The sequence below is a fragment of the Zosterops lateralis genome (genome assembly GCF_965231275.1).
Source record: "Zosterops lateralis genome assembly, chromosome: 1".
Classification (NCBI taxonomy): domain Eukaryota; kingdom Metazoa; phylum Chordata; class Aves; order Passeriformes; family Zosteropidae; genus Zosterops; species Zosterops lateralis.
In genome coordinates, this window is record NC_139762.1 from 125,924,341 (window position 1) to 125,938,336 (window position 13,996).

Genomic DNA, 13,996 nt, shown 5'->3' on the forward strand with positions numbered 1-13,996 from the left:
AACTTGCATTGGAGTCTATTAATGGCAGAAAGATTTGGTTTCAGCCTCATCTTTTACTACTGCATTACTGTTGAGGAAGTTGGATTATTACACTTTACTTCCACTTTTCTACATAAGTTTTTAACTATTCTGAAACATTCATGGATTATAGTTTAACACAAGGCTTTTGTAAATATTAGAGAAATCAAAGACAAACACAAATACAAATAGATGGTATTTTACAGTAATTTTATGAGCTATGAAAGCCATTAATTTGCAATTTTACTGGTTTTCTACCTATTGAGGTCTACAAAAGTTCTCCAGAAGTATAAATTAAGCAAAACTACTGTCACTCAGACTTTCCAATTAAAGGCTAGCAGAGCTCACTGCCACTCCTGTTTCTGCAGTTACAAGAGAGAAACAATTGCTGAAAAGGTAAGATACAATTCCAGCCACTGGATACACTCTGGACTATTAAAACCTAGAGACTGCAAGAGCTTGTCCTAAAATCCATGCTTATCAAATGTACATTGTTCAAGCATGCCAGACAAGATCTATTAAAATCTGAGGATAAACTCTAGTATATTCTGGAGTCTTTTTTACAGGAATCTGTTCTGAATCTAAGTTCTCCAAAACCCTCCTTACTTTGTAAAGAGTAAAGGGAAAAAAATGTCAGAAATACACAAGGAGATGCTGTTAAAATCTTTCACTAGTATCATAAATTAGTATCTCAGGAATGTTGTGTATAGAAGTACACTTATATATAGTAAAAAAAAAAAAAAAAAAAAAAAAAAAAATCTTCATGCAGACCCTTTAGCAAAATTGCAATTTGGCTGATTTGTTTTTGTAAGTTTAGTAGCTTATCAAACCCCTTACCCGGGGTTAACTTTCTAAAGGGACAGCGAAGTGGTTAATAAACATTCTTTATTTCACCCTGTAAAGAGCAAAGCTCTAAGGTAACAAGGACACCACCTGCATTAATTCCTGCTAGCCTTCAGCACTGTATCATAGAGCCTGTAATATTTTCTGGCCAAAACAAATAAGAAAACAAACAAACAAACAAATAAAGATGTTTACCTGCAAAATGGAGACAACCGTATTTGTACTTTCTCAGATACAAGTGGACAAGTATAACTCCATTACTTGAATGTTTCCGGCAAGTTTTCAATGTATGGCTTTCAACCATTAAGTATTTTATACTATCAGAGGACTGGAATGTGAGGAGGTTCTTCTATGAAGACAGGCTGAGAGTGTTGGCATTGTTCAGCCTGGAGAACAGAAGGCTTTGGGGAGACCTTATATCACCTTCCAGTCGCTAAAGAGGCCTACAAGAAAACCAGAGAGAGATTTTTTACCATGTAGATGGAGAGATAGGACAATAGGAAATGGCTTTAGCTGAAGGATGGTAGGGTTTAGATATTAGGAAGAAATTCCTTACTGTGAGGGTGGTGAGACACTGGAACAGTTTGACCAAAGAAGTTGTGGATGCGTCATCCCTGGAAGTGTTTAAGGATAGGTTGGATGGAGCTCTGAATAAAACCTGGTCTAGTGGAAGGTGTCCCTGCTCATGGCAGGGAGGGTGGGGAAATGGATGAACTTCAAGGTTCTTTTCAATCTAAACCAGTCTATGATCCTGTGTTTCCATTACCTACTACTCTAAAAGTAGTCATAAATATTAAAAACCTTTAGGTTTTATAAGACATTTAAAACCAAACTTGTGGCATTAACAAACCTGTGACATTTTGCATTCATTAGTGTATCAAATGTCTTTTAAGATGGAAGAATACTTGGAATGTCACTGTTCCCCGGAGTGAGACAAATGTATGACAAAATTTGTTTTCAAACAGGGAGGAGGCAGGCCAGAGGAGCCCATAACTTGTGTACAGAGTATTAAGTAACTACACACTTTTCACACTTCATAAGGCAAGAAAGAAGCACTTAGAAATTTTACACATACACTAAGAAATGATGCTCGTACTTTCCATGAAGTATCAGTATCAGATTATTGATATTAGTAACAAGCAAAGTTTTATAGAAGAGAAATTAATATCTTCTGCAAAGACCACAGATAGAGTGTTGCCATTTACACCTTAACCCATGCTTTGCAGCTGGGAATATAATGCTACATCTATTTCAATTAGACACCAGAAAAACAAACAGCCAGGAGCTTAGTACCATGCTCTGGAAGTGCTACCAAAATATTTTAAAAGTGGTTCCTTGTAGTAAGCAAGTTCCTAATTTTGGACAATCTCAGAACCAAAGAGGCACTCTAGTTTTCTTCAAATATAAACTTTAATTGTTATACAGAAAATAGTATACACTGATTTCTGTAGATCAGATAGATTAACGTGCAAGTTAACTTGGTTAACTTGCAATTAGCAACCGGCTTGCTAACTGCATACAGCTAGTCTTACTGCCCATGCCAGATGTTGAATGTAGAGCCCACATATTCTGCTATATTTGCTGTGTGCAGAAGCTCAAACCATCAGTTTTCACTCACTTGTACTAGTATTACCAGCCAAGAGAAGACCAGGGTTTTTTATTCTAGAATACTCTAAGATGCTTTTAAAGCCCAACTGTAAATACTGTTTCCTTTCCAAACTCTGTTTGGAACCTTTGTTTTCCTATGGATTTTCTAGGAAGAATGAGTAGGTTGGAAAGCATTACTTTTGAGAGCATTCCTTTTATTTCCTGAAGGAATTCACATGCCCAAATCAGAACGCTGGCCCCCATTTTGTTTATTGAGAATAATGGAATACCAGACGTTGCTGAAAGTTGCTTCAGGGTCTCATATACTGAAAGCTTTTGTTCCTTGCAATTAACAGTAGTGCTGAACTTTCTGGGACAGCCACTCCAAGGCCTTGTTTATGCCCCAAACTTCATGCTATCACTGCCTCCACAGCGCTATTCTACACGGTGAGAAGACAAAGCTCCATCAGTCTCCAATGTAAAGCACAACCTCAGCTCCACATATTTGTGCATATAACTACTCTTGGGGTTGTAAATCCGCAGGGAAGGCCTGGGGTCGCTGCCAGGGGAGAGCGCCCACGCCGGGGCGGTCGGGGGTGCCCGGGGCGGTCGGGGGTGCCCGAGGCGGGCGGGGTCTGGCCCTGCAGCTGCCGAGGGCTAAGGGAGATGCCTCCCCCCGCCCGCATCCGCCCGCCCGGGAACGGGAAAGGCTGCGCCGCTCAGAGAGGGAAATAGGGCCGGCGGAGGAGGACGGGGAGCAGCCAGGGGGATGCGGGCAGGGGCTGCTGTCAGGGCGGCAGCACAGGATCTTGGCGGGGCGGAGGAGCCCGCCCTGCCGGCAAGGGAGGGAGGGAGGCGGGCGGCGGTGGAGGAGACACCCCCGCCTTTATCGCTCGCACCGCACCGGGGTGTGCGGGCTCCCGGCGCCGCACAGGAGCCTTGTCTGGGGACAGCGACCCGCAGGAGCCCTCCTTATCCCGCCCCAGCAGGCTCCGTGCCGCAGACGGTGCTCCGGGGCTGCATCCCGGCCCCGCCTCGCCCGGGGTCCATTCCGCGCTCCCGGCCCTTCTCCCCGCCGCGGCGCCGACTTGGTTCAGCCCGGGGCAGGCGCTCGGAATAAGCCCTGTCCCCTTTGAAGAGCCTGGGCTCAGGCTCGCCTCCTCCCTCCCCCCGCCGCTGCGCAGTGCTCGGTGCCGAGCGGGCCCTCCCGCCGGGGCGGCTCCACAAGTTCCTGCTGCCCCAGCCCCGGGAGCGCGCACGGGGCCGGCGGGAGCGGGGCCGGGAGGGGTGGCAGGAGGAGGAGGAGGCAGCCGTGCCGGAGCCGCCGATGCCGCGGTGAGTGAGATGGCATCATCCTGCGCGGCGGCGGCGGCGGAGCGCGGCGCAGAGGGGTGAGGAGCCGCCGCGGCGGCGAGGAGGCGAAGGAGGAGAAGAAGAAAAAGAAGAGAGAGGTGGGAGGAAGGAGAAGGAGGCGGCGGCAGCAGCTGCGAGCCACGGTGAGGGCACAGAAGGGGGGCTGTGTCGCAGCCGCCCCGGTTGGCGGCGGGGCCCGGCAGAAGGACGGCCGTGGGCAGCGGGGGGTGGGCGCTGCACCGTGATCTGCCCCTGCCAGCGAGGGCCGGGAGGAGGGGAATGGGCGTGGGGGCTAAAATGGCGAAGGAGCCGTGGGGAGGTCCGGGTCTCTCCTTTCCGGCACTTCCACTCGGGCTGTGCCGGCCGGCGGCGGCCGCTGTTGCTGCTCCCCTCCCCATGCCCCGCACGGTGTCCGGAGAATTCCTTTTCCCTGCCCTCTCCCACTCCTGGACAGGCTGAGGGCCCCGGGCCCGCACCTGGCCGGTGCTGTGCCAGCCCGTGTCGCCGTGGGGCGGGGGACAGGGAGGGGGAGTGTCCCCGGTGTCCGGTGTCAGGCCAGTAACCTTGTTTATCCCAGTCTCCGGCCTGTGCCGGGGTGACTGGGGCTGAGTCCTGACCTGTGTCAGCGCTGAGTGGATTGCGAGAGGCTTTAGTGGCCGGGACTCAGTGAGGCAGCTCCAGGGCCGGCCCCGGCTCGCTTTGTGCGGGGGGAAAGCAGAGGAGGAGGATACAGCTCAGTTCGTGGTCACCGTCCTTTGGTGGAGCCGTGTCCCCTCCCCGGGGCGCTGCTGTCGCCCTCCCTGTGCCGGGGCACCCGGGGCTGTGTGCGGGCAGAGCTCAGCTATAGGTGTTCATAGGGGTCCCTGTGATGGGCCTTTGGCTGAGCAGACTCTCTGGATGGAAAACCTCAAAAGACCTGTTTTTGTCGCTTATCTTTGTTTATGTTGTTGAAAACGTTACAACCCAGTATGCTTATTTACTTTATTTGTAGTTGTCTTATTTTTGGAACAATACCAATTCTCATCCCAGTTTAACTAGGATGATCTAGCTCTGCTTCCAGATCTATAAATGTTTAAACTGTACATCAAAGAGAGAAAAGGACTTAACACCATCTAATCATTTTAATGGGAGCTCTTCGATGTTTGGGTGAAACTGTAAAAAGAGGTATTCATATTTCAGTTGCATTTTCACAAGGCAGCTGTGTCTTATAAAAAGTAATCAGGATGCTATGCATTGAAAGAAACTCAGGTTATGCAAGTTTAATAACACTGGTTTACTAGGGGATGCAAGCACTGACTGCAGGTAGCTGGGTTAGGTATGGTCATACATGTGAAAAACAGTATGATCTTCATAGCAAAAAGTCTACTCTTAAAATTGGTATACTGGTTTAATCTCTGCAATATAGAAACCACGAGACTAGTTTTGGCTGTGATAATGCTTTACTAACTTGGACTGGTTGTATGTATTTTTAAAAAATTTCTATGTTGCCTCATCTGAGTCCATGTTGGTCAAGGTATAACTGAATAACTATTTGTGGTTGAATTGAATACTAATAAAGATGAAAGAAATTTAGTTAGAAAAAAAACCTGAAGATGTTTCATCCTTTTGAGAAAAATTTTACAGCAGCAGAAGCACAATTTACTTGGATTCATGACAGAGATGCTTTCGAATGGGGCAACTAGAAATACTTTTGATTGATGCTGCTTGTGAACTTGTGGGTTTAGAATCCCTTTGTCACCTCTTTAGTGTGTACTTTGAACTATATTTTAAAGGTCTAGTCCTGTAAGTGCTTCCAGCTTAGTACTATCTGTAGACTTTCCCCAACAATACCATAGACTAATTCCCTTAAATACACAATTATACTTGAAAACTTGAGAGCTTTGGGACTGATTTATTCTCTTAGTACGGAACAATTTGTTACCAAAAGAATATGGATTATTTTTGTTTGTAAATAGTTTACATTTGTTGCTAAATATCAGTGAAAAAAACACTGTAAGTCATCCAGTATGTTTTTGTTAAAAGAGTTTTCAATAAAGTTTAAATAATCATTTGCCTACAAGTGCTTCTTGAATCACAGGACTACTGATGAAGTTCAGAGCCAACCCCTTTTCATGAGTCTGTGGAAATCTTGGAAGAAGGAGAAATGTTTGCTAGTTTTACTGCTTTTTGTCTTCCTTTTTATCTTTCAGTATGAAGTTGGAAATTTTGATAAGTTGGAATTTCTACCCACTTCCCTGTTGTTTCTCATGAAAGAATGTGTGTGGGGAAAGAGATTGCTTCTGGGTTTTGGACAGGAAGGATCAGGAGTGAGGATCTACAACAGGGAGTTGTATTGCATTTGGTTTCTCTGTACTTCGTATGGCATTAAAACATTAGACTTGAATACTGAGGTGCCATGATCAAAACATCATGACCTAAGCCATGTCTGTTAAATGGAAGTGGCTTCTCTTTATCCACTTAAAGCAAATACTCATTGTTAGCTTAAAAAAAAAAACAAAAAAAAACAACCCTGCAACCTTAATCCCCCACAAAAACACCCAAGTTCATTTTAGAATTGAGTTGAGATAATGAAGTGTGGAGGCTAGGTGAGGTAATGGATGAGATGATAAAGAAAAATAAGTGCTTGCTGTAAGCTGCCTTTAAGTGATTCTTTTAAGTGACTTTTTACTGTGTTAAAAGGACTCTTTGTAAAGACTGAAAAGGAATGAAGCTACTGATAAAAATGCTTTATCTTTTAAGCAAGCATTATACTGCACTTGCCTGCTTCTGCACAATGTAACATTCACCTGAATTAAAAAAAAAAACAAAACAAAAAAACCCCCAAACAAACAAACAAACAAACCCCAAAAAACAAAAACAAACAAACAAAACAACAACAACAACAAAAACCAACCAAACAAAAAAAAAAAAAAAAAAAAAAAAAAAAAAAAAAAAAAAAAAACAAACAAACAAAAAAAAAAAACCACACAACCTTCTGGCTCTGCCAGGAAATCAGTTGCATAGTGATTCAAAATCAGAAAAACTTCTCCAATGTGCCTGTAATAAAGTATGTAAACTGGGGCAGGATTCCCCAGTTTCTATGGTAGTGTCATATTAGCAAAAATCCTGTTATTTTTCCTGTCCTTGCGAAACTTGTAAACCAGAACTGCTGAACTCTTCCTTTGAATTTTGGGTTATGCAATACATAGTGCATCTAAGATTCTTCTAGATTCTTAGGTCTGTGTGCCAGTGCACACAGCGGGAGCTGATTGCATCCAGGTCCTTCTTTCGAAGTTTGTTGCCGTTGCATCAGTAGGCCACTTTCTGTGTTGGTGTCCATTCAGATTTACTGTAGTATGCTGGAGTTCTCCTGTGGTTACATAAAGTGGCCATAGGTAATGATCTTGGGAAATACTGGAGGTCTCACCTCTGTTTCTTGAAGCAGAATAATAGAGCTGGAAAGAGAAACCTCCTCTTCTTATCAGCAGTTGTTGTGAGTGTGCAGAAGAAGCATTCCAAAGGCTTGTAAAAAGGAACAAGTCTTAGAGTGGTGCTCCCTCCCTGCTCTGCTCCTCTCCTCCACAGAACACTGACGTGCCATAGTTTTGGCTAAAATTGGCTGATACTTTTAAGAGAGAGTAAGAGGGAGTTTTTGTTTTTAATTGTTTTTTGTAAGTGAAAAGCTCTGATTATTGCTGCTTGGAGGACAGGGTACTACTTATCTTTGAGGACCTGCTGCTAGTTTAATCAGAAGTGTATTTAAGTTTAGCTCTGTTTTGCAAGTGTAGTGTTGCTTTACAGAGAAACACTGCAGATTCCAGGGGAGCAGTCAGCTGTCAGAGTGGTTATAGAATGTCAGAATTGTTTACAGGGGAGAGTGCTAGGTTTGTTTTGGGTTTTTTTCTTTAATTTCTTAGCATTGCAGGGAAAGTATGTCAGGAAAACCTTTAGGTTTCTGTTCCATATAGGTCTTACTAATTACTGCACTTATTAGAGGCAATTAATCATTGCAGGTTTACATGACTCTACTGCTGTAGTTCTATAGCAGCCTATGTATGGCAAAGCAACAATTATATTTGAATTCCTTCTCCCCTCAGTCAGTGCTGAAGATTGTGTAAATTATTAATCTGATGTACAGTTTGATAATTCAGTACTTAAAAAAATCACTTTTAAAATCCTATTAAAAGAGAGCATGGCTTTGGATTTAACCTACAAATTCTACTGATTTTGAAGAGCTAACTGAAATTTACTGAGCTGGTTGTGTTACTTTATAATGGTTTTTGACTAAAACAAAGTCACGGATATAATTGGAATAAAGCATAAGTTTAACAAAGCAGATTAGTGAAGATTCCAAAATTCTTCGGTTTTTATCAATCACCATTTTTCTTTTCATTGGAATGTGTTAGATATGCTTATGTTCTGCTTTAAGTGGCCAGCATCTGAGCATGCTTAAATGTAATCAGTTCAAAACCTGAAGACTTTTTTTCCAATAAAATTATCTGTTACACAGTAGGACAATCTCTCGATTAGTCTTCTGTGTAAATGGCATTGAGAATGCAAATGCATATTAGTAGCTGACCACTCAAGTAGTTCAAACAGCATAGAATTTCTCCTGTCTACTTTGATTCCATTAGGTTTTTAGGCTTATTTTGCAGGAAAATGTCTTGACGATAGAAGGAAGCAATTTAAAAATGGATGAGAAGAAGTCAAATTCTAAAGAACAGCAGCAAAATAATTCTGGTTTATGCGTTTAAGTATCTTCACCTTGCAGCCTGAAGTGGGCAGAGGAGAGCTCTCATCTGTGCTGTGAGCATAGAGGGCAGTAAACAGGATACTCTGCACACATTTCTTGTTACTGGGGTTTTTAACCCAGGTCTTTTGCTATAAACTCTAAATGTAGCAGGAGATTAGCAGAAGAATCCTTTAAGAAAGGAAGCAACTAAAAACTTTTATCTGTTCCTCATATAGATGGGTGAAAAATATAAGAGAACTTTGGATTGTATGTGCATTTCAAGGTAGTCAGCAATTTCTCAGTATAAATCAAATCAAATGAGTTCTAGTTTTAGCATGGGCTAAAATAAACAGGAAAGATAAAGTAATCTGTAAAATTGCACAATATGCTTTGGCATTAGAACTGAAAAAATAGCACATGTCCAGTTTTGAAACAGAGTGCTGTGGTAGTTCTTGAGAAATTCAGAATGACTTTTTTGGTTTGTTGTTTGTAAGGATTCATCCATTCATCTGTTTCCTGCTGATCAGATCATTATATCTTAGTCTTGAAAGCTTACCTTTTTTTTACTGATTGGTGTACTAAAATTACATACACAATCCTCTCTTGTGTATGTAATCGTTTCCTAGCATCTATGATGACATAAAATTATGTTTGTAAACATAACAATTAAAAAGTAAAATAAAATATAAGAGGAAAGCTCAATAGAAAATGAAGAGTAATAGGATTGGCAAACTTCCTTTTTCCCCTCAGGTTAGAAGTGTGGAAGCTACTTATTAAATTTCAGTTCCCTTTTTTCCTCCATTCTTGGCACAATTTATTTTCCACTTCCAGCTATCTTTGTACAGTGTTATCTTTTTTAAAAAATGGTCACTTTTCTTACTTAGTAGCTGCAGAGATTTTGGGTTCAAAAGAAAAGAAAGAAAAAAAGGTTGTATTTTGACTTCAAGATGCCAGTTACAAGGGCAGGAAAAATTCAGTTAGTGTTGAAAATCTGGTGGAAGACTGATATCTGTGTGTCATTCCAAAATAAAATAAATCCCTGGCTGAATGTCTTGTAAGAGATTGGTGACAAAATGTTGTCATGGGATGGTGACTTAAATGGCATTGTTAAGGGAATAGCTATGGGAAAGAAAATCATTTGGAAATCTTAGTTCTTAATGAGACATGCTAAAATGTCTTCTGCTAATGAACTGACAAAATCTTTAGGTAGTGAAATTATTTATTGAGTAATGAGAGTTGAACCTTTAGGTGGAAATAACAATGGGTAGGGTAATATTTGGTGATAGGTACATTTTTTTGTCAACATAGGAGACCTAATGTGTGTTGGAAAGAGTAGCTACAAGTATTCCTCAAAATGAGGTGTAATGAAGTATTTGGTAATAAGAACCAAACGTAGTTAAGAATTGTTTTATGAAAATGTCACATCAGGAATGGAGTGAAAAACTAAATGTTGGAATGTATTCAGAATATAATATACATGAGCTTACATGCTATTTTTATATTACTTATATAAGCATATTTGTCACTATTCTATGGTAAATGGTTTTGGGAAACTCCCAAATCTTTTACATATGAACTGTTGGATTTCTTAGTTGTTTGTATTCAGTCTTTGATCAGGGAGATATAACTGTTTGAGGAGAAAACTATCAGAGTAGTACAGCTTCTGTGCAAATAAAATGAAAAGTGTTGTTAATTTTTAGCATTAAGAAAAAGTGAAGAGAGCCCTCTAGCAGAGGCCCACAGAACCCTAAATATTAAATATATTAAATATAATTTTCTGCCTCTGTTTTTAATCCTGTGCCATACAACTAAACAAATAGATGTTAGAGCACACTTTGAAAAGTTGAGAAGGGTTGTCTATCAGGAAATAATTTTTACACAATTCAGTTGAGATTGACTGATGTATGATTCAAAATAAGGAATAAATTGTTATACAGACAAGGAGAAAGTCCATTGCTAAGAAGCAGAGATTTTAATGAGAAAGATGATACAGATTGTACTTTAGTGCATAAACTAAATGCATTTTAAAATACTTTCTAAGTGCAAGTTAGTTTAGACTTCCCACTGTAACCTTTTTCTTGTTGCAGTTTGTTTATGTTTTGGTTTGGGTTTTTTTGACTATAACTGTCAGGGATAGCCTACTTTCAGAGTTGGTTGCTGTTCTTGTCTCTTGTATAAGTCTGTCATGCTGGTTGCTTCAGTTTCAAAGCTTTAAAGGCCATAAGAAATGAAAATTGATTAAATAAATCTTTATTAGCAGAGACATACACTTTGGGCTTATTTTCCTGCATATTTGAACATTTTATGTTTCAAACCCTCCCTGATAACAGACAGGAACTAAGAACACTTTTCCTGATGTTTAATGACACTCCACAGCTTAAAAACTGGTGGTGTTTTCAAAGGTTGATATAGAAGATGTAGGAATAGACTAAAGAATAAAACAGACAATGTCATCATGCCACTGTTTACATACACAGTACATTCCTAGCTTAAATGAATGCCTTGTGTATTTTTTCAACTTTTCCTGCTCTGGGTAGAAAGCTGTACAACTGGAGAAGACACAAAAAAGGACAAGGCAAGAGGAGGAGAGATTCATGTGGAAGAAGACCTAGAGAATGACTAAGCATCTTTAATACTCTTTAGGCCAGAGGTCTGTGTGTTGGCATGTCATGCAGATGTGTGTTTTGTTGGTAAAGGATGCTGGAGATGCTTTTCTCTTGCTTGTCTTTTCTCTAATATCTACCCTCACTAGTCCCTTGAAAATCAACCTGAGTAACTTGGACATCCTTCTGTGGGAAGCTGGTCTTTTCTGTGCACTTTTTGTAGCTACCTGGTTCCAAGGCAGTGTTGCTCACAAGAATAAGCTGGTAGACATTTTAAATTTTATAACTTAGTCTTTAGCTTTTCACTAGAAAGGATACTGATCTTCATGAAAGTGTGTTTTCTTTCACTGTTGCTGTTGTAGTGATGTGTTAAACTTAATATGCAAGTTATTATTGTGGTCCAGTAGTGGCCCTTGAGAAGTCAAACTTTGTGCCCTTCTGATAAGACTTTTGTTTTATTAATTTTCATGTTCTCAACTTGTGATTGTTTTTGTAGATAAATTTTGAAATCAGATTAACTCGGATTAAAATTGGATTGGAAAATATTTAGCAGAAACAGGCAACCCTTCGTTTTAGGAAGTGAGAATTATCCATCAGCTTAGAGCCTTGGTAAGGATCAGGTTGAATTCTCTAGCACTGAAGGGCTGTTTTTGAAAAAGTAAGCGACAGTGCTTGGCTGAATGCTCTCAGGTAGAGATGGGTAAGATTAGTGCAGTCTGTGACTGGAAGTAGGACAGACATGTTTTAGTGTTTTAACACTGCTGAGATTGACAGCTGGAAAGAGCCTTGCATAGCACTTTTAAAAAATCAAATATTCAGAGAAAAGAGAGTGAGAACATGCAGTGAATTCTACTTATACCTCTTTGAGCTATTTTTTGAAATAAAGTTACTGGTGAGAGGTGGATCACATCAAATGTCTTACTGACAAAAATTGTGCAAAACCCTTTCTGCAACTTTCTCATATCACTGAGTGGGCTTCTCTTCCCCTCTTTGAATTGTTGTTTTTTATGAGTAACTGAAACAATGTGGAGGCTGGGAAACTATTTTGTGGAGCAGTAATGATGTATTTCCTGTTATTGGTATTCCTTATTCACCTTTTTTTCATATCACATAAAAACACAGTGGGAGGGATGTAACAGTAACAGTGAGACTCTTGGTTAACATCTTTAAAGTTGTTGCATGTTTGCTAATTTTGCTGTGGCTGCAGTAGAGATGTGTTTACACCAGTCAAAGGTATTGTAACTAATAAGGTGGTGCTGACAGGCACAGAGTCCTGTGAGTGGATTTTATAAGCTATCTGGGCACTCTTGGTATGCGCTCCGGCTCTCTGCCTGTTTGGAAGCTCATGCTTCTCCATTTTCCATGTGGTTAAAATAGGTTACCTATATAGTTTAATGTGGAAGTGCCTGTATGGAACTAGGGGGTAAAATTTTCTGTTTGCAATGTAGGTACACTAAAATCTGCCCATATTTTAGCAATCTATATATATATATTACTTTACATTGCTCTTGATGCAAATCTGATGAGCAATAATTTATACCAAGCATTAGGATTATCCATAACAAAAGACAACCCAGAAAGGCTTATGTAGCTAGCATATTACAGGTTCTGGCAGATATGAGAACTATTCAGCTAAATATAAGAATTAAGGAGAAAATACCCTTCCCTGATTTCTTGACATGTGTGTTGGCCTTTAACTACGTTGTTCTGTTCAAGAAACCTGGAAGTTGTTTACTCTGTTTGTTTCACTGTGTGTGTGTGTTTTTATCTGTAAGAGGAGGCACTGGTATTTTTCATTATTTGACATTGTGGTAGGACCTAGAAGCATCACTGTGATTAAGATTCGCAAGCAGTGCATCTACTGTAAATATTTTGCTCTAAGTGGCTCTGTTGCAGTGGAACTGGGTTCCATACAGACTTTTCTTACAATTACAGTTCTTTGCTTCATGTGCTGTTCTTGACCTTTCTTACTTGTAGTGAAAAAGGCACTGTGCACTGCTGCAGCTCAGACTGATTCAGAGCTTTCTGTGGTGTTTGTGTAGCTTTTAAGTCAGGCAGCTTAGAGAGCCTGGGCTCACGCTGCAGCCCTTTGCTCAGCAAGCACATGAAATTGTGTCTCTTTCCTTTGCTATGCTATTGAACTTTGTGAAACTCATGGGAACTTAGTTTTTCAGAAGATGTTACTTCTCAGTTTATTTTAACTGAATCTGGTGATGAACAGATTCACTTAGAGGGATGGAGATGAAAGGAAGAGAGGGAAGAGGCAGGTGGACAATATGAGTCATGCATATGATGTTTGCTTGGGAAAACAAGACTAAAAAGGTCCAAGTATAAGGCAGAACAGAACAGGCAGATGTGTGCAGTGGAACTGTAGTCATTGGTCTAGATCTCTTGCATAACACTCAGAAATACAGTTTTTTGTAAACTTCTGTAATGGTACTATATTTTTTCTTAGACCCTTATAGGAGGCTGGTAATAAGTTATGGATAATGCACTTGTCAGTTCTGCAGGATTTGTTGCAATGGTCAGTGAATGTACTTGAACAAATACAGGAAATACTGTTTGTATATAGCTTGCTCTCCATATCAATAGGAGTAGATGAAGATTTGGTTTCTATGGTGGAGGGGTAGAAAACTCTTATAGCTTGGCTTAAGAAAGATGAATGCAGTAATACTTATATCAGACCCAGTGTGAAGAATGTTAGAATTTGTCCAAAGGAGGAGTAGAGAGCATGACTTATGAGGAGCAGCTCAGGATACTATGTTTGTTCAGCTTAGAGAAGACGAAACGAAGAGGTGACGTCATTGCTGTCTGCAACTTCCTTATGATGAGGACCAGATAAGGAGGTGCTGATCTTCTGGTGTCCAGTGATAAGAGGTGA

At 40.7% G+C, this 13,996-nt stretch overlaps 1 protein-coding gene across 3 annotated transcripts in view; it reads left to right on the plus strand.

Moving 5' to 3' along the window:
• Positions 1–3,722: 3,722 nt before the first annotated feature.
• Positions 3,723–13,996, plus strand: part of WWP1 (WW domain containing E3 ubiquitin protein ligase 1) — a 59,035-nt gene continuing 48,761 nt past the window's right edge. Inside the window, exon 1 of one of the 3 annotated variants that reach the window (XM_083867504.1) lies at positions 3,723–3,899. The gene's annotated coding sequence lies outside the window, so the exon portion shown is untranslated. Of the gene's footprint in view, positions 3,945–13,996 lie in introns of all 3 variants that reach the window. The other 2 variants (XM_083867505.1, XM_083867502.1) reach the window with 2 other exon arrangements.